The following is a 23,683-nucleotide window of genomic DNA, read 5'->3' on the forward strand; positions in this document are numbered from 1 at the left end:
TTAAATCCATTACGGCAAGTCGGAACATTAGTGCTAATAGATCTCATCAGATCTGAGAATCTAAACAGGATCTGCCATAGTTAGTGCTTGGATGGGAGGAAGTCCAGGGTCACTATGCAGCGGCAGGTGACAGCAACCCACCTCTGAACATCTCCTGCCTTGATCACCACAAATGGGCTGTGGATCGATCACACTTCCCCCCCACCCCACAAGCTGTTAGCAGAAAATTTAAGTCTGCATTCAACCTACAGAACCCACCAGTGAAAAGGGACGCCTAAAGTAAGAGGAAATCAAAACAGGAAGCGGGACCATCCTGAAAACAAGACTGGCATTTCAGATTTGATCTTCTCATCTAGCTTTGGCGGCTACATCAAGCCTCCTTCGCATAACCTTCAATTAAGGTACCTGTTTGGTGGGTTAAACTACAGTGACAGCAGCAGCAGCATTTGACATACAACCCAACCACATGTGACACAAGTGACCCATGATCAGGAAAGCCTTTTAAAAACACAAGCATCACACACACCCAAACACACACACACAGACACACAGAGGCCCTGTCTAGCTTAAAACGATTTAAATGTAAAAGCATTTTGGACAGCCAAGATAACATTGGACACTCTTGAGAGAACTGAAGGACTTCCACATTTTTGTTACTAAAGATAAACATTTGAGATTCTAGCGAGCAGTTGCAGCGTACGTTTTGCAATTAGGCAGTTATCTACAGGAAGCACGTTAAAATTAATAAGTAACTCTGTAACCCATATAGTTGGGGACTGACGAACTTCCCTTTCTGCTCAATGAAGAGATCCATAACAGTCAAAAAACCTGCTCAGTCTTTAAAAGTTGATGGGGGTGGATGGGGGGGGGGGTCTTTTGCACCTCTGGAGTCAGGAGTCAGCCTAGAGATTTTACCCACTGATCACCAAACATATATTCAGAAGAAATGAGCAGTATCTCATGAAAGCTCATACCTAGCTATTTAAAACTGGGTGCTCCAGCAAGTGGGAGAACAGAGTATTTACTTAATTTATACCCTCCCCCCCAATCATTTGCCTCTCCTCCATTTTATCACAACATCCGTGTAAGGCAGGTTAGTCTGAAAATATGTGGGGCCTGGAGACCTCACACTTTTACAACTGGAGAGCCAGTTTGGTGTAGTGGTTAAGTGTACGGACTCTTATCTGGAAGAACCGGGTTTGATTCCCCACTCCTCCACTTGCACCTGCTAGCATGGCCTTGGGTCAGCCATAACTCTGGCAGAGGTTGTCCTTGAAAGGGCAGCTGCTGTGAGAGCCCTCTCCAGCCCCACCCACCTCACGGAGTGTCTGCTGTGGGGGAGGAAGGTAAAGGAGATTGTGAGCCACTCTGAGACTCTTCGGAGTGGAGGGCAAGATATAAATCCAATATCTTCATCTACCTCACAGGGTGTCTGTTGTGGGGGAGGAAGGGAAAGGAGATTGTGAGCCGCTCCGAGACTCTTCGGAGTGCAGGGTGGGATATAAATCCAATATCATCTTCTTCTTCAACTCTCCAGTTGGCAGAGAACAGCTTCCCCGGAGAAAATGGCTGCTTTGTAGGGTGGACTCTACAGCATTGTCCCTTGCTGAGGCCCCTCCCCTCTCCAAACCCCTCCCTCTCCTGCATCCATCCCCCAAAGTCTCCAGGTATTTTCCAACACAGACCTGGCAATGCTATCCAACAAGCATCCACAGTTGACTGAGGATTTGAACCTGAGTCTCCCAGATCCTAGCCTGATACTCTGAAATACTGCACCATGCTGACCAAGTAAATGAAAGCACAGTGGGAGGGAATGGAATTGTTACACATCCCTCACCTCGATTTAGAACTTTAAAGAGACAGGCAGGCTGTCTTGGTTGATACCTGGCAATGTTTTCACTCCTCAGAAAAAACACAGAATTGTCCGTAACTATTCAAATGCAGCAGTACAAGAAAAAATACCCTATAGGAATACCAATGCCAAGCCAATCTACAATTCTATAGTGTTGATACACTACTCTGTCACGTAAGTTCGTGTAAAATTCAAACTGCAGATCTAACGGAAGGTCTAATACAGAACGCTCAGCTCAGCAGACCCTACCAGTTTCCAACTAAACCAAAGGGAAGAAGAAATGTCAGAGCCTTGGCCTCTGGATCGCTCACTCGAAAAAAAACAGCCAACTGGAGTCTGATCCGTGCTTATAAGCTTCAAATATGGATGCAAATAATATGAAAAACTACCTCAATACTTTTCGTTGCAAGTTCACTACGCAGTGCCCTCCCCAGTGAGAAAATGGAAGGAGCAATAATCTTGGTTCATCTCTTCTACTCCGAGTGGTCTAACGACAGGAAACAGACCTGCCTGCTGCTATGAAGTGTCATGACAAAGGGGTGTGCTGCCTTCAGGACGGGATGTTTCTCTTGCACTTGCTAGAAAATAGCCTCACCGTGTGTACTAGGAGAGTTGCAGTAAGCCTGCTTCCCAAGCAAAAAAATTGTACAAACCCACTAAAACATGACCCCATTACCAGGGGCCCTACTTGCGCTCAATATGCTTTTGGATCTTCTAAAACAGGACATCGTTGTTCCGCAGCAAAACAGCTATACTGCAGTCCAGCAGCACCAACCAGATTTTGGGGACGCGAGCTTCGAGAGTCCAAGCTCCCTTCAGAGACACAAGGAACGATATTTTGCTGCTAGACAAACACTGGTTGCCAGTTACAGTCCCTACTGCTTGGCTAGAAAATCAACACAAGTTTATTGTGCAAAGGACAATCACCAAACTTAAAAATGGTAGCCAAGCAAAACAAATACATCATTGTGGGGGGTGGGGTGGGGGAGGAAGGCACAATCAAACCACACAATTCTGGATTTACAGGGAAAGCTTAAGATCCTGTTTCGTTTACTCTGCACAATTATGGCACTTCAGATGCAGTCCCCTATCTAGTTGCTCAGTTGCATGTTTTCAAAAAGGATGCCAAGATGGGTATACAGCAGGGGTGGCCAACGGTAGCTCTCCAGATGTTTTTTGCCTACAGCTCCCATCAGCCCCAGCCATTGGCCATGCTGGCTGGGGCCGATGGAGGTTGTAGGCAAAAAGCATCTTGAGAGATACCGTTGGCCACCCCTGGCATACAGTATCAACACAGGCAGTCCCTAAACCAGCTATGGCATTTCTGTGTATCTAAAAAAGAATCCTAGGCATTCTGAAGCATCAAAAGGGGGGGGGGGCCTCAGGAAATAAAAGGATGCATGGAACCCAGAGATCAGAATACCTTTTAATCGCCCATTAAGAGTCCTGATGAAAGAGCATTTCCTCTGTGTGGGCATTCTGATTGCAAATCTACTCCTCTTGTCCAAATATCTATGCAGTTCACTAAAGATCCCTGGAAGGGGGGGGGAGCACACAGGAATATTAGGAAAATGAAGAATGTATTCTTCGGAGAGCGAGTTTGGTGTAGTGGTTAAGTGTGCGGACTCTTATCTGGGAGAACCGGGTTTGATTCCCCACTCCTCCACTTGCACCTGCTGGAATGGCCTTGGGTCAGCCATAGCTCTGGCAGAGGTTGTCCTTGAAAGGGCAGCTGCTGTGAGAGCCCTCTCCAGCCCCACCCACCTCACAGGGTGTCTGTTGCGAGGGAGGAAGGGAAAGGAGATTGTGAGCCGCTCTGAGACTCTTTGGAGTGGAGGGCGGGATATAAATCCAATATCATCATCTTCTTCTATCTTCTGTATCTATTCCCAAAAACACCCTAATTCTTGTTCCCTGTTTGTGCACAGATACAGATGATTTAGCAGCCAGACAAACATCTAAAGGTCTCTTCTGCAATGGAGGAGGAGTCTGCCTGCCATTAAAGGAGCTGAAACTTTTGAGAAGCTGGCTCTGAATACTGTGCATCAGTCAACACGCAGTCTCAGTTTGCACTTCATTAACAATAACGAAAAATGCTGCGGTTGCTTTAGAATTTCCTTCTACGAGCTGAAATTCCAACGATGCTTACAGAAAGCAATTTACGCAGAATACATTCGTCCAATTGACTATTAAGCTTGCAGAATTTGTCTTATCGCAGAATTAAAGCTAATTTGGTACAGGCCCAACAGCTGGTTTAGAAGTCTGACTTCAAGTCGGTCCAGGGAGCTATATTTAGACTTCACAGACAACAGGAGTTTGTTTTCAGAGCTTCTGTGCTCCACCAGAGGAGTGGGGGGGGGGCACACAGGGATAACAGGCAAGCCACAGTCACGCAAGTCACAATCAGGCAAACTGGAGTTTAATTCCAGCTTAGGCTGAACGTAGGACGGAGTGCTCTACTGGCTTTTAGAACTTTGTCTGAATTTGGCACACTGTACGCCCAGGCCTGGCGTGACTTCGTCCATGGGGTCACAAAGAGTCGGACTCGACTGTGCAACTGAACAACAACAATGACGCCCAGGTAGGGATGTGGGACAGCCTCAGTCTCTTCTTTAAAAAAAACCCCAGTGATTATACATTTGAAAAGATCCTAAATGGGTTCAAGATGGGCTATGCGGCGCTCAGCATAAATTGACAGACCCCGCAATCCGACAGGCGGCCACAAAATTTATGCAACTCCCTATCAGACTGAAGGGATAACCAAGTGATTTCCCCTCCCCCCCCCCCCCCCCCGGGTACCAAAATACCAGAGGCTTAAGTTCTGCATAATACCCCATCTGACATAATGCATGCAAGATCTGGAAATGATGTCCTAAAATGTCGTGAATCGTGTAAATACCGTAGTTCTTGAGAAGCAGCAAGGAGCTTGGACGGAGGACGGGAGAGGTTATGTCGGAGAGGTCGAGGGTAGAAAGGAGAACGGGTTGAAAGGAGGGCAGAAAGGAGAAAGGGCTGGAGGATCGGAAGGGCTAGCTGGGATTTGTAAAGTGAGGCAGTCAGGAGAAAAGTATTACCAATAAGATGGTGAAGGTTTATTGTTGTGTCTTTTCCAAATTTTCCTTTGGCTGATTTATATTTTCCCAGTATTGGGCTGGAGGCTGAGAGAAGCGACTGAATATTCTGAACCCTCAAATAAAGTTTGTTTTTAATAGTTTTTGCTTATGAATATTGCACACTCAACAATTCTTCACCTCAGATTTCTTTTTCCAGAGGTAACATTCATGCAAGTTGATCTCATGAGAAAGCACATGAGGATCCAAAGTGATCCTGGTAGCCTGGCCGCATGGTATTTATTTACCCCAGAGGGACTGAAAGCAGCTTATGTCATCATTTTCCCCTCCTCCATTTTATCCTTACAACAACCCTGTGAGGTAGGTTAGGCTGAGAGTAGGTGTCTGGTCTAACATAAGCCAGCAAGCTGCAGATGCATGGAACATGCATATGCTTCATGCAGACACAAAGAACAATCAAGTGCGCACTGTCGGCTGCATGACATCAGAGCCATAGAAGACGGCTGCTTAAAGGAGAAACTATTTCCCTCCTTCAACCCTGAACCTTTCAAAAACCCACTTATCCTTGACCTTTTTTGCCCTTGTACTAGGGGAAAAATAGCACCAACAACACCTCATCGAATAATACTGGTGGTAAAGGCATTACTGCTCCCGCCTGCCCCCCCCTCCCCAAATGCTTCCAAATAACATTCCAGAAGACAACCCAGATGAATCCACTAAAATGGTGACCAATAAAGGCCCTTCCATTCTGACCACAGAATTCAAAATAGCCTTAACTAATGTGAGCCAGACAGCCAAAGGAGCAAAAGAATTAAGCCTCTTCTGAAAGAAGATGTGAGTTCCCTCCGAACAGAAAATGGTGCCCTTCGTGATCGTGTTTTAAACTTAGATGCTTTAGCACACCAGAACAGTATCAGTTTTAGGGGCTCTTCAAAACAATTAAACATTAATACCGAACTCTTTATCTTTAGTCCTGACTGGCTAATACACAAACTAGATCTGGAGGAAGACACCGCACCATTCATCGCTACAATATATGACTTCGGTCCGCTAATAAACCCAACAAGGCAGGGTCCAAAAGACATCCTTGCTGTTATAACCAACGTTCAAGCAAGACAAAAAAAAACAAAACTGGAAACAGACTGCCAACAAAATACTTTCACTTTTAAAAGGGGATGTATCCTGGTCTTTCCAGAGCTGCTGCAAGAAGTCTTAACCTGACACCGTGATCTCAAGACTACCACTGATGAGCTTTATCATGCAAGAATCCAATAAAAATGAGCAAACTAAGCTGCAAGATAGCCACTTTAGTGCAGTGGTTAAGTGTGTGGACTCTTATCTGGGAGAACCGGGTTTGATTCCCCACTCCTCCACCTGCAGCTGTTGGAATGGCCTTGGGTCAGCCATAGCTCTCGCAGAGCTATCCTTGAAAGGACAGCTACTGTAAGAGCTCTCTCAGTCCCACCTACGTCATAGGGAGTCTATTGTGGGGGGGAGGGGTAAAGGAGATTGTGCCCGCTCTGAGACTCTGAGATTCAAAGTATAGGGCAGGATATAAATCCGACATCATCTTCTTCAATATCTTATATACAAAGACAAACTTCAATGATAACCTGCCTTCTAGCATTGCCTTCTTCAAAACTATTCATGTCCCCCCATCTTCAGACTCTACCAAGATGTCCCAGAAGTTCCAGAAGGAGCTGGGGATGTTTAGCTTGGAGAGGAGGTGGCTGAGAGATGAAATGATCACCATCTTCAAGTCCTTGAAGGGCTGTCATATAGAGGATTGTGTGAAATTGTTTTCTGTGGCCCCAGAAGGTAGGACCAGAACCAATGGGTTGAAATTAAATCAAAAGAGTTTCCAGCTCAACATTAGGAAGAACTTCCTGACCGTTAGAGCGGTTCCTCAGTGGAACAGGCTTCCTTAGGAGGTGGTGGGCTCTCCTTCCTTGGAGGTTTCTAAACACAGGATAGATGGCCATCTGACAGCAATGAAGATCCTGTGAATTTAGGGGGAGGTATTTGTGAGTTTCCTGCATTGTGCATTGGACTAGATGACCCTGGAGGTCCTTTCCAACTCTATGATTCTATGATTCTAAGTGGAAGCATCCATCCTGACCATCCAAAGACAGGAAGGTTATACTCAGGCACACTTAAACATTCCTTGCCATATCCTGGTAATGAGATCTGTGAATATCGGAATGATTTTGTTCTTATCCATTTAACTGTTTCTTGGCATCTTTAAATGTTACAAGTGCTAGTTTAATCATTAACTAGCGAGGTTTGGAGTGAGGGGTTCCCTTCTTTATTGTCTCCAAAGTTTTACACAGTCCCTTGTTACTGGGTTTTAATCCATTAACTCTCAGCAGGCTTTGGCTTGCTGGGGGTTAAGTGGGACTGCTCTCACTCTGCTAAAACATATTCTTACATCTCACTATGATTTCTCCAACTTTTCCCCCCCCACATGCAGTTCATACAGCATTTAACTAGTTTTACTCTTTCACCTCTCCTCTAAACTTTTAACATTTGGAAGAACTTCCTGACAGATCAGTTCCTCAGTGGTACAGGTGGTTTCCTCGGGAAGTGGTGGGCTCGCCTTCTTTGGAGGTTTTCAAGCAGAGGCTAGATGGCCAACTGACAGCAATGCGGATCCTGTGAATTAGGCAGATCATGGGAAGGAGGGCAGGAAGGGCTGCATCGGGGCTTAGTTCTTATGGCCCTTTCTTACATGTGCAGGGAATGCTAATTGCCACTTCAGGTTCAGTCAGTAATTTTTCTCCAAGGGATCCTGGAAGTTTTGGCCATCTTCTGGGCAAGAAGCAGGGGGCACTGGGGATGTATATATGTGGGGGAGGTATTTGTAAATTCCCTGCATTCTGCAGGGGGTTGGGCTAGATGACTCTGGAGGCCCCATCCAACTCTATAATTCTATGAAACTTTCCCTTCCAAGTCTAAGATCTACTTTTAATCCAGTTAGATTTGATTGTAATATTTCAGGCCTTCTCTAGGCACTCCTAATACCAACAACCGTCGGTGACTTTCCTCTTAGCTCTCCATCTACTTACACATCTCCTTCACACAGGCAGACCCCTTCGGGTTATATATACCAAGGATTATCATGGTGGAAAGAGCCTCCTTTGGCTGGCACCTGATTTACTTGACACATTCCTTTAGTGTTAACACTTGAATCCTCTACTGTTATACCACTTATGAACTCATTTACAGAGATTTGTTATCATATATTAATCTGATTAAATCACATTGTCTAAGCATCATTTATTATCCATATCTCTTTATTAGTTACAAAACTTGGCATCTTCGGGTCATTATTAATTGTACAATCAATATTCTTAATTAAAATGAGGTAACTGCAAATTGATTAAACTTAGCTATTGCCCTTTAAAAATGATTGCTAATTAATTGACTTGATTTTACTGTTTTAACTACTTGCTCATTCTACATTCTACTTATAAGCATAATTCATGCATTGTTGAATATATTAATTTTACACTGATCTTTAGTTAATTGAAGTATTGATTGATTTTTAAACAATTATTCAACAGTTATATTGTTATTTATCTTAATTGTCTAAAGTATCCCATACTTCTCTTTGTCTCACCCCCAAACAAACACTTATTTTTAATGCAATCATCCATTACATTAATCTTTCTTGGAACATCACATCCCTGGATGTCAGAGGCCTTCAGAAGCCTAGTAAAAGGAAGAGAATTTGGAATAATTTGACTAAATTACATTCTGACATTATATTACACAAAGAAACACACCTGAGAAATCCAACGCATATGTCTTTGAAAGCTACTTGGATAGAAAGAAAATTTCACGCAAAACGTAGCTCTAAATCCTGAGGCGTCTCTATCCTTTTATCCAAAAAGGTCCCATTTAATCACCAGGCAACCAAAACTGATCCTCAAGGGTGATTCATCTTTATTAAGGGTATCCTAGATGAACAAAAGATCACAATAGCCTCAATATATGCTCTGAAAAGCAATCAATTACTCCTTCTGGAAGACGTGCTCAATGCCCTGTAGGCCTTCCAAGAAGGTGAAGTGACTTCAATCATATTGTTGATCATGAATTAGATCAAACACCCTAAAAAAACCCAAGCAACTCTCAAAACTAGCAGCACTTTTTGAGAATTTTCATTTGATGGACATATGGAGACAACTACATAAAACAGACAGACTATACCTATTATTCCTCAAGATTTAATATCTACACCAGGATATTATTTTCTCTGCCTCGTTCATTAATTTGGTTACCAAATCTGATATAGATTCCATTGTGCGGTCAGACCATGCTTGAATCTTTACTCCAACCAAGAAGCCCCTAAACAATAGTCACTAGACAGATCTCTACTGTATAATGAAGAAGGCACACAAAAAACCCTGAGACTCATATTCAACAATATCTGAAGAAAATCTTTACAAGCAACACCACATCTTCTGTAATTTGGAAAGCCCTGAAAGCCGTTATCGGGGTAATTTAATCTCCATGTCATCCTCCTTGAAAAAATGTAAAGAAGCTTTTAAATCATAACTGATGGACAGAATATAGAAACTTGAATATCCTCACAAAGAGAGAGGAAGTAAAAAATATATAGAAAACTCACTATGGAGCGTAAAATCTTGAATCCCTTGAAAGTACCCAAATTCAAAAAAAATATTCTTTTCCTTGAGCAGAAGCACTGGATCAACTCCCCTCATTCTTTGAAACTATCCTCATGGAGAACTAAAGATGTTATCCTTGAGATTTCTTCATATCTTGTGAGACTCCAAAGGCAAATTACATACCAAATCTTCAGACATTAACCAGATATTTTATGAATACTTTCGATCCCTATATACATCTCGCAACGTTCTACCAATGTCAATTCACAAATTCCTCTTGACACATCTTCAAATCAAGGAACTAATTGATATCCATCGCTCACTGTTGTAACATCCATTTGATCCTGAAGAGATATTGGATACCGTTAAACATCATAAAAATAACAACGCACCAGGCCCTGATGGTTACACATCAGAGTTCTACAAAAATATTGCCAACATCTTACGCCAGATACTAACTAATGCATGCAACGAAGTCCTGAAATCTGGTGTACTACCCTCTACCTGGAATTCGGCCTCCATCATAAATTTCCTCAAATCACGCAAGGATCTTATAAACCCAATTTCTTTTTGACCCATTTTGATATTAAAACCAAGACTATAAAATATTTACTGCCGCAATAGCCAAGTGACTGAACTCTCTAATAATGGAATACATACAACAAAACCAAGCTGGATTCATCCTGGGCAGGAAAATCACAGAAAACATCCATAAGACCCTGCATGGTCTATCTTCATGGGGCTCTTCAAAATCAGCAGCCATCATGCTGTCACTTGACATCAAGAAAGCTTTCAATTTTCTTGTGACCTTGTATCTGTCCTAGAATTTTTGGGATTCGTTGACACCTTTAGTCGTGCTATCTACTTGGAACCCATGGCTCAGCTCAAGATCAGTAGAATAACATCTGATAAATTCACTCCAAAGAGGTACCCAGCAAGGTTGCCTCTGTCCGCTGCTGTCTTCACATTAACTCTAGAACCTCTAGCAGCCTTGATCCGGTGCGACAAGGCTACCCAGGATATAACCACTAACCCGCACGCAATGAAATTAAACATGTTTGCTGACGACATCTTGTTCTATGTTACCAATCCTGAATTTTTACTTCCTCGGCTTCAAGACCTCCTGATGATCCATCTCCAGTTTTATCTCAAGTTTGAAAGTCGACCAGTCCAAATCTTGCATACTTCCTCTCAACATAACCACCACTTCTGAATCTTTTATACACCAACACTACTCATTCCAGTGGTCCAGCTCTTCTCTACCGTATCTGGGCATTCATTTTCCATGCAAAATGAAAAATTCTATATCTCTTAATTACCGTACATTGAAAAATTTAAAGAAATCAATTCTGACCTTCTCAAATGCGACAAAATAGCCTTATCCCTTGCTGATTGGTTACATCTTTTAAAATCCTTTGCTCTAGATTTTATTCCTCTTTTGCACCATCCCTATTGATTTACTTCCCACTCTTCTCCACAAATGGCAATCAACATTTAACTCCTTCTTATGCCAACATAAGAAACCAAGAATAGAATTTCAAACCCTTAGACAACGCTGAACTTCAGGTGGATTGAACTACACTGAATTTATCTGTTTACCATAAAACAACCATTCTTGTCAATATAATAAAAATGGGTCACAACAGTGATCTAGCTGAATAACCCATACCAGGGCTTTTTTTGTAGCAGGAGCTCCTTTGCATATTAGGCCGGAAACCCCTGATGTAGCCAATCCTCCAAGAGCTTACAGTAGACCCTGTAACAAGAGCCCTGTAAGGTCTTAAGGACTGGCTACATAAGAGGGGTGTGGCCTAATATGCAAAGGAGTTCCTGCTACAAAAAAAGACCTGAGCCAAATCTTTCTGACCACCCCTCTTCCCTTTATCTATTCAATATTCTATTTGGACAGACTCTCAAGCTGCAAGCCTCTGTAAGATCTGAGCCTCGTACTACGGACCCTACCCTCTCCAACAACCTCCATCTTTCTCTGTAGCCTCTGCACTCCAGACTGAGCACCCAGGCAGCTGCCAAGAGGAAAGCAAGCTGGCCACAAGCATCAGCACTATGGCAGCTACCCAGGAAAGGGAAAGGAAAGGTCCCCTGTGCAAGCACCAGTCATTTCCGACTCTGGGGTGACGTTGCTCTCACAACTTTTTCACGGCAGACTTTTTATGGGGTGGTTTGCCCTTGCCTTCCCCTGTCGTCTATGCTTTCCCCCCAGCAAGCTGGGGACTCATTTTACCCACCTCGGAAGAATGGAAGGCTGAGTCAACCTTGAGCTGGCTACCTGAACCAGCTTCCGCTGGGATCAAACTCAGGTCGTGAGCAGAGCTTAGAACCGCAGTACTGCAGCTTTAACACTCTGCGCCACGGGGCTCTTCCTACCCAGGGAAAGAGCAAGCTAAATACAACATGCTTTTACTCGCCTTTCTTGAGGGCCAGCTTGCTTTCCTCCAGGTGCCCTTAGCAGTCTCTTTCTTCCACTTGAGTTGCTATGCCCCATGCAGAAGAGAGAGCGAGAAGGCAGACAGGGAGGGAGGGAGTGGGCACACAGGCTTGCCACTATAGCACCTAGTTGGCTGGGCTTGGGAAAAGAACGTTTCACAATCCTGCTGGCTAGCTGAGAGCAGCCTCCTGCAGCAGGAAGCCCGAGCACCCTGTATTGCCCCTCACTGCCTTGCCTCCTGGGCCCAAGGAAGAGTACTCCAGGCCATCACATACTGCAGGCCCCACGCTGGGAATAGGACAGGATGACGGCAAGGAAGTCTGCTCTGAGCCATCCAGCAGACAGATGGGGGGTGGGTGGGAGGGGAGGCACTTTGTAGTTTGGTGGCCGCTCAAGCTTTCCAGGAAGGGGAAGGCAGGAGGAGCGTCTTAGAAACTGGGATAATGTCAATATGAATATGGACTCGTGATTTTAAAAAAAAAGGTTTTCACATTTATAATGCAACACGGCTCAATACAAACGAACTTCTCCATCGTTGTATCAAGGTCGTGGAGAGCAGGGCTTTTTTTCAGCAAGAACGCCGTTCTGGCTGGCTTGGAGTCATGCAAATGAGGTCCTGTTGGGGTTTTTTTTCCCTACAAAAAGGCCCTGTGTGAAACAACGGTCACGCCAGGGGGTGTGTCTTAGTATGCAAACGAGTTCCTGCTAGAAGGGTTCTGTGCATGAGACTGCATCAAGTAGTAGAACAGGGAGCAATGCTCTTGAACGGTAACCCACAATGTAAAGCTTCTTCCAAGTGGAAAACCTAGACGGGATAGAGGTTCTTCTAACGACGCATCTTCTGCAATGCTAGAATTCAAGCTGAATGGGATTGTTAACGCAGGGAAGCTTTTCGAATTTCAGCATTCAGCTTAAAAGAGAATTCTGGATAACCTGAACGCTTGCACACTGTTTTGTGTCATGGATCTGATCCTCACTCCAGATCCACAACAGCTGGCTAACCTTCAGTTCTAGGTGGAAGAAGAGCAACAACCCTATCAGGTACGAATGGGAACAAACTGAAACGCAAACCAAAATCTGTGCCAACTCAGGCCGATTTGGGCTTTGGAAGCAGGGGTTCAGGAGAACCTGTCTCCCCCCCATGATCTGCCCACAAACATCTATGAAGTTTATGAGGTTCGTGGGGACGCCAAAGACATTTAAATATGTTTGGCGCTTAGTTCCAGCCCAGCAGCCCGACTGGAAGTAAGCTCCAAAGGTATTTAAATATCTTCAGATCCCACTTCCAGGCTCGGCTGGCCCGACTTAGCTCTGAGAGCGAGCTCTGAAGATACTCTGAAGTAGCCCACTTACAGGTGGGTGTGCCCTTTAAGTGGGCTCCGAAGGCCTATAAAAGCCTTCAGACCTCAGTGTGAGAGCTCAGTGGAGTTGGGCTGCCCAACTTGACTGCGCTCCAAAGGCTTTCTGAGCTCACTCTCAAGAGTTCAGTCAGGCTGCCCTAACCCAGAGACGGGCTCTGAAGGCATTTTAATTCCATCAGAGCTCACCACCCTCACCCAAGCGAGCTCTGAAGGCATTTAGATGTCTTTGGGGCTCACTTCTGGTCTGGTGGCCGAACTCAGAAGAGGGCTCCAAAGGAGTTTAAAGCCCTTTGGATTTCCCTTTGGTGAGGGTTGTGGGCTGTGATGGCATTTAAATGCTTTCAGAGCTCACTTCTTAATACTTAATATTAATAGTTACCTTGTGTTTCGTGGAATGGTGCACAGGGCAAACAATAGTCATACAGCTCTTCTGGACTGGTTGATGCCAGCTGTGAATGTGGCTCTCCGTAAGCTCTTCCCAGAGGTGTTGACTGTGGTACTAACGTTTTTTACAAATTACCTCAAGGGGGGGTGTGCACATACGCGGGGGTGGGGGGCAGGGGGTTGGGTAGGGGTTCTGCAGGTAAACGTATTTCTCCATATTTCAGTTAAGAAATTCAAAACCAATGATTTCCAACACAGGTTCTCAATTGTCCTTTCATGGATAAATTATTCTACAAACACTGTTGTATATAGTAGTTTCACAGTATCAAAACTAGCTTTTGAAGTAACAAGGCTTGAGATTCTCTGCAGTACAACTAGGAGTGATTAAAGCACGAGAAGCGTACTTCGGAATCGGTTTTACAAACTATGTTGTTAAGCCCAGAAAACGACAAAAGATCTGCAAAGCAGTTGGAGAAGGTGCTTGTGAAGGCTCTGGGTCAATTTCTGGCTGCTCAGTAAGACTATAAAGGGTATAAAGAGTAAAGACCGTAGAGAGGAGTTCTGTTTGCTTTGAGGCCCACCACACTGATTCAGTTTGGGGCAAACAGGTTATTTTCACGTTCTTCAGGAGTATTCTCAAATATTCTCATTTAAACAGCAGGAGCCTTAAAGATGAGAGATGTACGTTTCGCATCAAACGTGCCCTGCGAGAGAACCTACCATGTTTGACACTGATGATCAAATCACAAGTCAAAACACACATTTGTTCAGCTCAGAGCTACCAGACATGAAATCAGAAACCAGATTACAGTTGATCTCCCTAGTGGGTTTCCAGTCCCACACTTGGGAAACTCTGCTGGGCCCCTAACCCTGCTAGGAGGCAGCAATTTCGGGGAGGAGAGAATCAGAAGCCAAATGCCAGGTGATCCCCCAATCATCTGACAGTCTGCTTCTGACATCCTGGAGCTGGGAAATTTGCTACCGGCCAGACTTCCTGGGACACAGCAAAGTCTTCTGGGGAGTGGGAGGCAGGACTCAGAATATGACTCCCAGCTGATCAGGGGGTCATTTGGCAGAGGACTTTTGATCCTACATCCTTGTATTTGATAAATCTAAAATGCAACAGAGTTAGAGATCTGAAGCTCCTAATTTCTAACTTTGTGGTGACTCTGCCTTCCCCAGACACAGCAATTTTGGGGAGCGGGGTGGTGGTAGAGAGATGGATTAAAACTCACTCCCCAATCACATAGGAGTGGAATTCAAATCCACACACATCCCAAAAATCACTGTATTTTGTTTGTGTGAAGTGCTGACAAGTTGTGGCCAACTAACTCAGCAAGGGGTTTTCATGAAAAATGCTAAGTAAGAAGTGGCTTGCTGCTGTCTACCTCCTCTGCAGAGTTTCCCTTGGTGGGTTCTCCCATCCAAGTACTGACTTCGCTTAGCTTCTGAGATCTGACAAGATTCCATGCTATCTCATCTCCCCCACTGTGTTTTAGGAAGGCAGAAACACAGATGCGCTGAGCATCTTAGGTCTTGTGGAAGGAAGACAGTGGAACAGTGAAAGTCACCATTATGGATATAAAAGCTAGTGGTTAATCAACTGCCTGTAAATGGGGAGACATGGACTGAATTGTCAACACAGCAGAAAGCCTGGCACAAGGACTGTGGAATACAGCTAAACGAGGACCAATGGAGAACTATTTGGTCCTCTACACTATACAAAACGTACTCTTTGAACATAAACTGTTTATAAACTTTGACGCCCCATAGGCTGTTCCTAACAAAAGCCAAGCCTACCCCATATTGTTGGAAAGGGTGTCTTCAGACAGGACGTTTTAAACACAGTTGGTGGGAAGTTTTAAACACTGTTGGTGGGTATTTTGGACCTCTGTTATTGCAAATGTAAACAAAATACTTAACTGCACAATTCCTCACACTCAGGAATCAGTACTTCTAAATTACTGGCCAAATCTAAAAATCTCACAGTACAAAAAGGAGTTAGCCATGTTGTAATTGCTAGCAGCAAAAATGTTAATAGCAAAACGCTGGAGGAGCAATGAAATTCCGACAGTATGACAATGGTTTGACAAGGTATGGGAAATAGCTGCTACGGATAAACTTGCAACCCAGCTATATGTCGCAGAAGTGCCTACTAGGAAAAATGACTATTTGGAGAAATGGTTAGCGTATTTGGACTATGTAAATAATAATAAAGAAATACAGTGTAAAATCCCTAAGAAGTATGTTACTTTCTCATTCTACTGAACAAGCAGTAATATAGCTGACAAGAACGGCAATATAGCATATAATTTGAAGATGATATTGGATTTATATCCCGCCCTCCACTCCGAAGAGTCTCAGAGCGGCTCACAATCTCCTTTCCCTTCCTCCCCCACAACAGACACCCTGTGAGGTAGATGAAGATATTGGATTTATATCCCGCCCTCCACTCCGAAGAGTCTCAGAGCGGCTCACAATCTCCTATAACTTCTTCCCCCACAACAGACACCCTGTGAGGTGGGTGGGGCTGGAGAGGGCTCTCACAGCAGCTGCCCTTTCAAGGACAACCTCTGCCAGAGCTGTGGCTGACCCAAGGCAATTCCAGCAGGTGGAAGTGGAGGAGTGGGGAATCAAACCCGGTTCTCCTAGATAAGAGTCCGCACACTTAACCACTACACCAAGCTGGCTCTCCAGCTATAATTGTATTATATGACTGAACGGATGTAATATCTATTGCAATGGTGCTATGTTAAGGGAGCACCACAGGTAGTTGTATTGTACGCTCCCAAATTATTATACAAATAGTTGTTTTAAGTGTTGTATAAATTGCTATGTAAGTTGTTGTAGAAATTATAATATAAGTTAAAAAATAAAAAATTATAAGTTTATAAAAAAAAAAAATCAACTGCCTGTGTAATACCAAACAGAATCAACAGGTCGCGCAGTGCAAAGGAGATTAGTTTGATGGACTAAGTTACCTTACCCAGCTTAGCTACCACGAGTTAAGTATCACTTTTTTTCCTGCAAGTGCAGCAGACAAATTGGATTGTCAACTCCAAGTTGGGAAGTTTTTGGAGATTTGGGGGTGGAGCTTGGAGAAAGCAGAGTTTGGGGAGAGGAGGAGCCTCTGCAGAGCATAATCCCACACAGTTCTCCCTTCAAAGCAGCCATTTACCCCAGAGGAACTGACCTTCAAAGACCAGCTGTAATTCCAGGAAACCTCCAGACCCCAGACAGAGTATGTTTGGGCCCACCACAAACCAATTGGTTTGTTATGACATCTGAATGTGCTCAATATTGTATCAGGCAACTGAGTCACTAGTTCAGTACCAAAGTTTAATTTTGTGTTTTAACAATTTATTGATAACATATGGTCACAAAACTAAATTATAAAATTTTCTGTACTAATCCATATGGTAATTCAATCCCCCCCTCCCTCCAATGTTGACTTCCCCGAAGTTACAGATTTAAGTTCAATACTAAAGGTACTACTAACCGATCAAAGTTCAATATTTTTTTCCCCCATTAATACTAAAAAATTGTCCAATGTCTTTTTACATTCCGCTCTTTTTCTATATATCCTTTAAATTTCTTCCACTCCTTTTTGAATATGTCTAAATCACAGTCTCTTAAAGTTCTAGTTAGTTTGTCCATCTCACGCCACGATAAAACTTTCATAATCCAATCCCATTTCTCTGGTATTTTTTCTTGTTTCCACAGCTGCGCATACAATGTCCTAGCAGCTGAGAGCAAATACCAAATTAAAGTCCAGTCTTCCTTTGGAAATTTTTCTAATTGTAATCCAAGCAGAAAAGTCTCTGCAGTTTTCTTGAAGTCGTAACCCAAAATTTTGGAGATTTCTTGTTGTATCATCTTCCAGTACTCTTTCGCTTTATCACATGTCCACCACATATGAAAGAAAGAACCTTCATGTTTTTTACATTTCCAACATCTATCCGACATCTTTTTACTCATCTTGTAACCACTAACAAGCACAACTGGTGCATCACTCAATAAGTCACCCAAGTCTAATCTTCCGTCTGTTTCCTGTGCTCTCAGAGGATGGTTTCGCATCAAACAAAGCTTTCAGCTCTGCAGTTTATAGCGAGTGCTGTACCCAAGATCCCTAAAAGGAAAAAACCCTCGTTGCTACTGCAATGAGATGACTGCACTGCCTTAAGTTTGCTATTTTTTTTACAGAACAATCCATACATTTCTGTACTTCTTTAATATCCCAACAAAAGTCCCAAAAAACACCAGTTTGCCTGCATTTCTCACAGCAAGTCCTTTGATTTGACCAGATTATAACTGCAAGTACATTTACAGATCATCATATATGAAGCTGCCTTAAATACATTTTTTTGTAGAAAAGGCTGAATGTAAACTCCATAAAAATATAAACACTGTTCAGTAATGGGGGGGACTCACGAGAATTTTATGGTACTTTCATTGATATATTCCAAGTGGACACCTACCAACAGAAAAGGTATTATTCATGTCTCATAATAAATGTTGTTGTTGTTCAGTCGCACAGTCAAGTCCGACTCTTTGCGACCCCATGGACAAAGTCACATCAAGCCCTCATGTCTTCCACCGTCCTCCGAAGTCTGCTCAAATTTGTGTTTGTTACATCAGTAATGCTGTCCAGCCATCTCATCTTTTGCCGTCCCCTTCTTCTTTTGCCTTCTGCCTTTCCTAGCATCAGGATCTTCTCCAGGGAGTGCTTCCTTCTCATTTGGTGGCCAAAGTATTTGAGCTTCAGCTTCAGCATCTGACCTTCCAGTGAACAGTCTGGGTTGATTTCCCTTAGGACTGACTGATTGGATCTTCTTGCAGTCCAAGGGGCTCTCAAGAGTCTTCCCCAGCACCACATCTCAAAAGCACCTATTCTTCTGCAGTCGGCCTTCCTTATGGTCCAGCTCTCACAGCCATACATTACTACATACATTATAATAAATACCCAGTAATTATTTATGGAAATGTACAAGACATATGTTTAGGTTTCAAACATGCAGGGCTGTTAGTTTTCTTGTATATGGAATTTTGCACATAATCTGATACCCAGTACAGATGTCTGAAAATCCCCACTCAGTTTCTAAATTCTTGAGGTGATGGTGGAGCAGCATCTACGAACATCTGCCACTGTCCACAAGCAGACAATGAACCTTTGCCCTGCTCTTTCCTTCTGTCTGACTGCTGGGGATTGAGGAATTGTGCTGTTCTGGAACAGCTGCAGTCTCCCAAAATGAGCAAAACCAGCGGATGCTATTAATGTCTTTGGATGGAGGCTCAGGTATCATTTGTGGTACACATCACCTCTAACCAGCTTTGGTTGTTGCACCAACAATGACCACTTCCTGAAATGCACAATTTGGTCATTGTTATCCTGTTCAGAAGCTTGAATTGGTGCAAAATGTGGCGACTGCAGACTGATATTTATCAAAGGGAATGTATGCTGCCAGTTCCAAGAGAAGCCTGTTTCCACCCAGACCCAATTTAAAAGTGCTGATCATGATATCTAAATGCCTGACATCTGTGTGCCCCTTTGTTGTGGTCCTTCTGGAAGCCACTGCTCTAGCCACCCCAGCTTTTTTAATTGAGGGAGGCAGCTACAGGGGACAGAGCCTTCTTGGTTGTGGCCCTCCCTACATAATAATAATAAATTTTTACTTATACCCTGCCCTCCCCGCCAAGGCAGACTCAGGGCGGCTTACAAGACACGATACATATGCCATGACATAACAAGAAAATCAGAATAACAACAATTAAAATACAATTCATAAATTTAAATTAATTTAAATTAAACATCTGTTCACAGGGCACTCAGTCTGCCAGGTTTTGGGCATCAGGCCTAAAATTGTCTCTTCTCTCATGTCATTCTGTTAACTAGCTATTTAAAATCCTCTCCCACCAATGGGCACTGTCTGTGTACCTACTTTTATCAAATATGGGATGCTGCTCGAACTGCTGGTTTTAAGACATTTTATGCTACTTACTTTGTGTTTGTGTGTGTAATAATGCTGTTAGATCTGCTGCTGACTTTGCTGTTTTTAATTCCCCTCCCCTTTTTTGTTGTCTTTACAAGCCAATTTAGAGTACGGGATATAGATGCTTCAAATGCAATAGTCATATTATGCTCCTTCATCAGTTACTAACATCCATCACTTAGCCTTGGCTTTCTTTATTAAATAAGGCCCAATGAAGTCAAATGGGGTGTAACAGAAGCACATTTATTTAAGGCGACCTCTGTTTGACAGAGGCACAGAATAGTTTCAGCACCAGTTACAGGATTCCTCGACGGTATCAATGTGTAGCAGCACAGGCCAGCAAATAATCAACTGGGAGTTCTGTAACAGTTTTCCAACGACAACTCATTTTGATTTACTTATTTTATTTACCGAGATGCTTCTTTCTTGGATCCTGTTCTATACGGTTCCTTGTCTTTCACTTCCAACAGAGGACCTGAGAGGCTGGAAAGGATAAATTAGTAGACCTGACATTCCAGCAACAGCAGTTGTCTCCAGTTTGCTATGGTGGCCACACTTTCATAACGTAAGAGCCACATAGAATAAATGTCAGATGTTTGAGAGCTGCAAGACACAACGTAAGATGTCTGAGAGGCAGAAGGCAGGCAGGGAGGGAAGCAAATAGACGAGGGGAGGGAGAGGTGGAAAGAAAGCAACTTTAACTTCAAACGCATTTTCCAAGCCACCTTTGAATATCTTCAGCTGCTCACACCATAAGAACTTAAGAAAAAATAAATGAAGGCTCTTGCTCCCACTCTTAAAGTTTGCTATTCGCCAATCACGATCCGGTAGCCCCACTGGAAGTGAACAATTAGATGCCCAGCTCTTTGTTTTCCAAAGCACATTATGCAGCTTCTAAGAACCAAAATGATACTGATTGACTCAATAAAGGAAGCCACGACCTTCAGTTTGTAAACCAGTTACTGATAGGATGAAGGTCATTAATTCACAGTGTTGCTATAAAGTCAGAAGCAACAGCACACAGGCGCGCGCGCACACACACACACACACAGAGCTAAGAAACACAGCAAAACATTAAATACTAGGAACGCAACAGTATGAAACGAAGCATCTGCACTACAACTGTAGTACAACATCTGTAGATGTACACTGTGTATCATGCGGTGACACCTCTAATACTAAAGTCAGGGCTGGAACTCATTTGCATATTAGGCCACACCCCCTAACACCAAGCCAGCCAGAACAGCATTCCTGTGTGCTCCTGCTAAAAAAAAAAAAAAAAAACGACTACAGTAAAACAGCATTCGTGTTTGCAGACAACATTCTTGGTGGCGACTATTCCACTGCCATTACATCTTCTCTTTTGAGAAGTCTGACTGTACTTTTCTTTTCTTTTTTTAAGTTGTGGGGAAAATAAACAGGCTAGACTTTCTCAGACAAGCTTTCAGCAAAAGACATGTTAAATATCGTCCAAAAGCAGAACAAGGCAGAAAAACCTCATTAACACTCTTTAGGAAAAACAATATTTTGGCAGGCTGAAGCCATGAGGCAAACAAGTTAAGACTTCTTTATATCTCCCCCCCCCCCGCCCCGACACACACACACACCTGCTACCCCTCACTGCAGCCTCTAATAATACCATTTCCTCTTCCTAAACCCAACCTGAGACCTCTCTCAAATGACACCGCTCAAACTTCCCTCTGTCACAGAACACATTTTACAAGATGTCCACAATGGCATCTTTCCAGAACAGGGCAGCCATGTACTTTTTCTCCAGTCCAACTCCTGCTTCCCCCATATGCTCATTCTTCAAGCGTAATATAAAATGGCTCGACTAACTCTGTCTCAGGCACCCACTGATCAAATATCACCCTTGAAGCCCAGTTGTGTTTACTAAGGGTTTAGCAGCTGTATTTTCAGCAGGTCCTTCAAGGCCACGTTAAACAAAAAAATGCAAACTTCATTTACAAAACAGGAGGTATGTGGTTAGAGAGACATATTTTATACTTTTTTTCTTTTAAAAAAGGACAACCGGCTTAGAAGGTTAAAAGGTTGCACTGGAAGTACACAAATAAACCTGAGACCTGTGACACCCCAAGACATTTTCTTCCAGCAAAAACATTCGTGAACTGCAGCTCATTTCTCCAGATCCAAACTGACTGGCCCTTGTTCCTAGACCAGGCCTGGCTTTCCGCAGCCTAGTTCAGTGACAGGCTTCCTTGCACAGTGAAGCACAAAATACACTTAGGCTTTATTTATCGGTGAACCAATTAAGCCATTCATCATTTCTACCTTGCATTCAAGCAAACAGACTGAGCTGCAAAATCAAGTTTGGGGTTTTGTTTTTGTTTTTCAGCTTTACATAACAGGATTTGTTTTCCCAGCGCATGAAACATTTAAAGGCAAAACACAGGATATTACAGACTCAATTTCCCTTTATTTGTAGCATACAATCAAGCAAAGGGGACGCAGCCACATTGATTAACTGAGTCAAACGGCACACAGCCATTTTTGTTTTTAAAACTCAACAGGTACAGCTTATCTTCGGTTAGAACAAACAGAGCTCATTACAGACGCTTCCCGGAATCAAGTTAATCAAAGATTACCTTGTTCTCAGTTGCTTGTAGAGTCCTAAAAGCCGGACAGTAGCAAGAAATCCAAGAGTTTTGTGCAGTTAAAATGGCTACTGTAGATTGGGGAAGTGGTGTCTGTGCTTCAGTTTATGAGTCATACATGAAACTAAGTGTTTCTCAGAGAGGCACGCCCAGGTTGCTGTGGGACCAATTACTCCACCAGGTCAAACATGCAAATATTCAGGTAAGAGGGGGGGAAAGGAGAACAACCTGAATCAACCAGCCACACCTTAGCTAGCAGGAGCAAAGGCCAAGCGATCTTTGCAGCAGAGCAGAATACACAGACAGTACACACGACAAACGAACAAAGGGCTAGAGCAATTTCACCCGGGGAGATCAGCTCCTCTTGCACCCTGTTAAATAAATGAAGCATTTCAGCGTTCAGAAAAGCTGATGATCAATCGCGTGCTAAAGTTCAGCACAACTTTCTGATATTACTGCTGCAATCGATGTATTTGTACATTCATTTCAATTAACCTGCAAGGGCAAGCCGTGAACATCTGTCATGGTAGTAATGTCACTGGTGACGCCTAACTGTATAGAAAAAACAGGAAATCAAATTCTGTTACAGCCTTTCATATTTTTTTTCTAACAAGACAACTTGAGATTAAAGTGAAGAGGTAACAAAAAAGGGAAGTGGTGGGGGGGGAGGCTTCAGCTCCCTGTACCTCAGCTTAAGAACATAAGAGAAGCCATGTTGGATCAGGCCAATGGCCCCTCCAGTCCAACACTCTGTGTCACATAAGAACATAAGAGAAGCCATGTTGGATCAGGCCAATGGCCCCTCCAGTCCAGCACTCTGTGTCACATAAGAACATAAGAGAAGCCATGTTGGATCAGGCCAATGGCCCCTCCAGTCCAACACTCTGTGTCACATAAGAACATAAGAGAAGCCATGTTGGATCAGGCCAGTGGCCCCTCCAGTCCAACACTCTGTGTCACATAAGAACATAAGAGAAGCCCTGTTGGATCAGGCCAGTGGCCCATTCAGTCCAACACTCTGTGTCACATAAGAACATAAGAGAAGCCCTGTTGGATCAGGCCAGTGGCCCCTCCAGTCCAACACTCTGTGTCACATAAGAACATAAGAGAAGCCATGTTGGATCAGGCCAGTGGCCCATTCAGTCCAACACTCTGTGTCACATAAGAACATGAGAGAAGCCATGTTGGATCAGGCCAGTGGCCCCTCCAGTCCAACACTCTGTGTCACATAAGAACATAAGAGAAGCCATGTTGGATCAGGCCAGTGGCCCATTCAGTCCAACACTCTGTGTCACATAAGAACATAAGAGAAGCCATGTTGGATCAGGCCAGTGGC

The 23,683-nt window shown here is 43.5% G+C and overlaps 1 protein-coding gene across 3 annotated transcripts in view; it reads right to left on the minus strand.

Annotated features, from left to right (window-relative positions):
• Nucleotides 1-23,683, minus strand: part of ELF1 (E74 like ETS transcription factor 1) — a 135,115-nt gene that overhangs the window by 86,662 nt on the left and 24,770 nt on the right. For 2 of the 3 annotated variants that reach the window (XM_060233556.1, XM_060233554.1), the window contains exon 1: nucleotides 22,339-22,475. The exons of the other annotated variant lie outside the window; for it this stretch is intronic. The gene's annotated coding sequence lies outside the window, so the exon portion shown is untranslated. Of the gene's footprint in view, nucleotides 1-22,338; nucleotides 22,476-23,683 lie in introns of those variants that run through there. 3 annotated transcript variants of the gene reach the window in all.

The sequence above is a fragment of the Heteronotia binoei genome, chromosome 3 (genome assembly GCF_032191835.1).
Source record: "Heteronotia binoei isolate CCM8104 ecotype False Entrance Well chromosome 3, APGP_CSIRO_Hbin_v1, whole genome shotgun sequence".
NCBI classification, from domain to species: domain Eukaryota; kingdom Metazoa; phylum Chordata; class Lepidosauria; order Squamata; family Gekkonidae; genus Heteronotia; species Heteronotia binoei.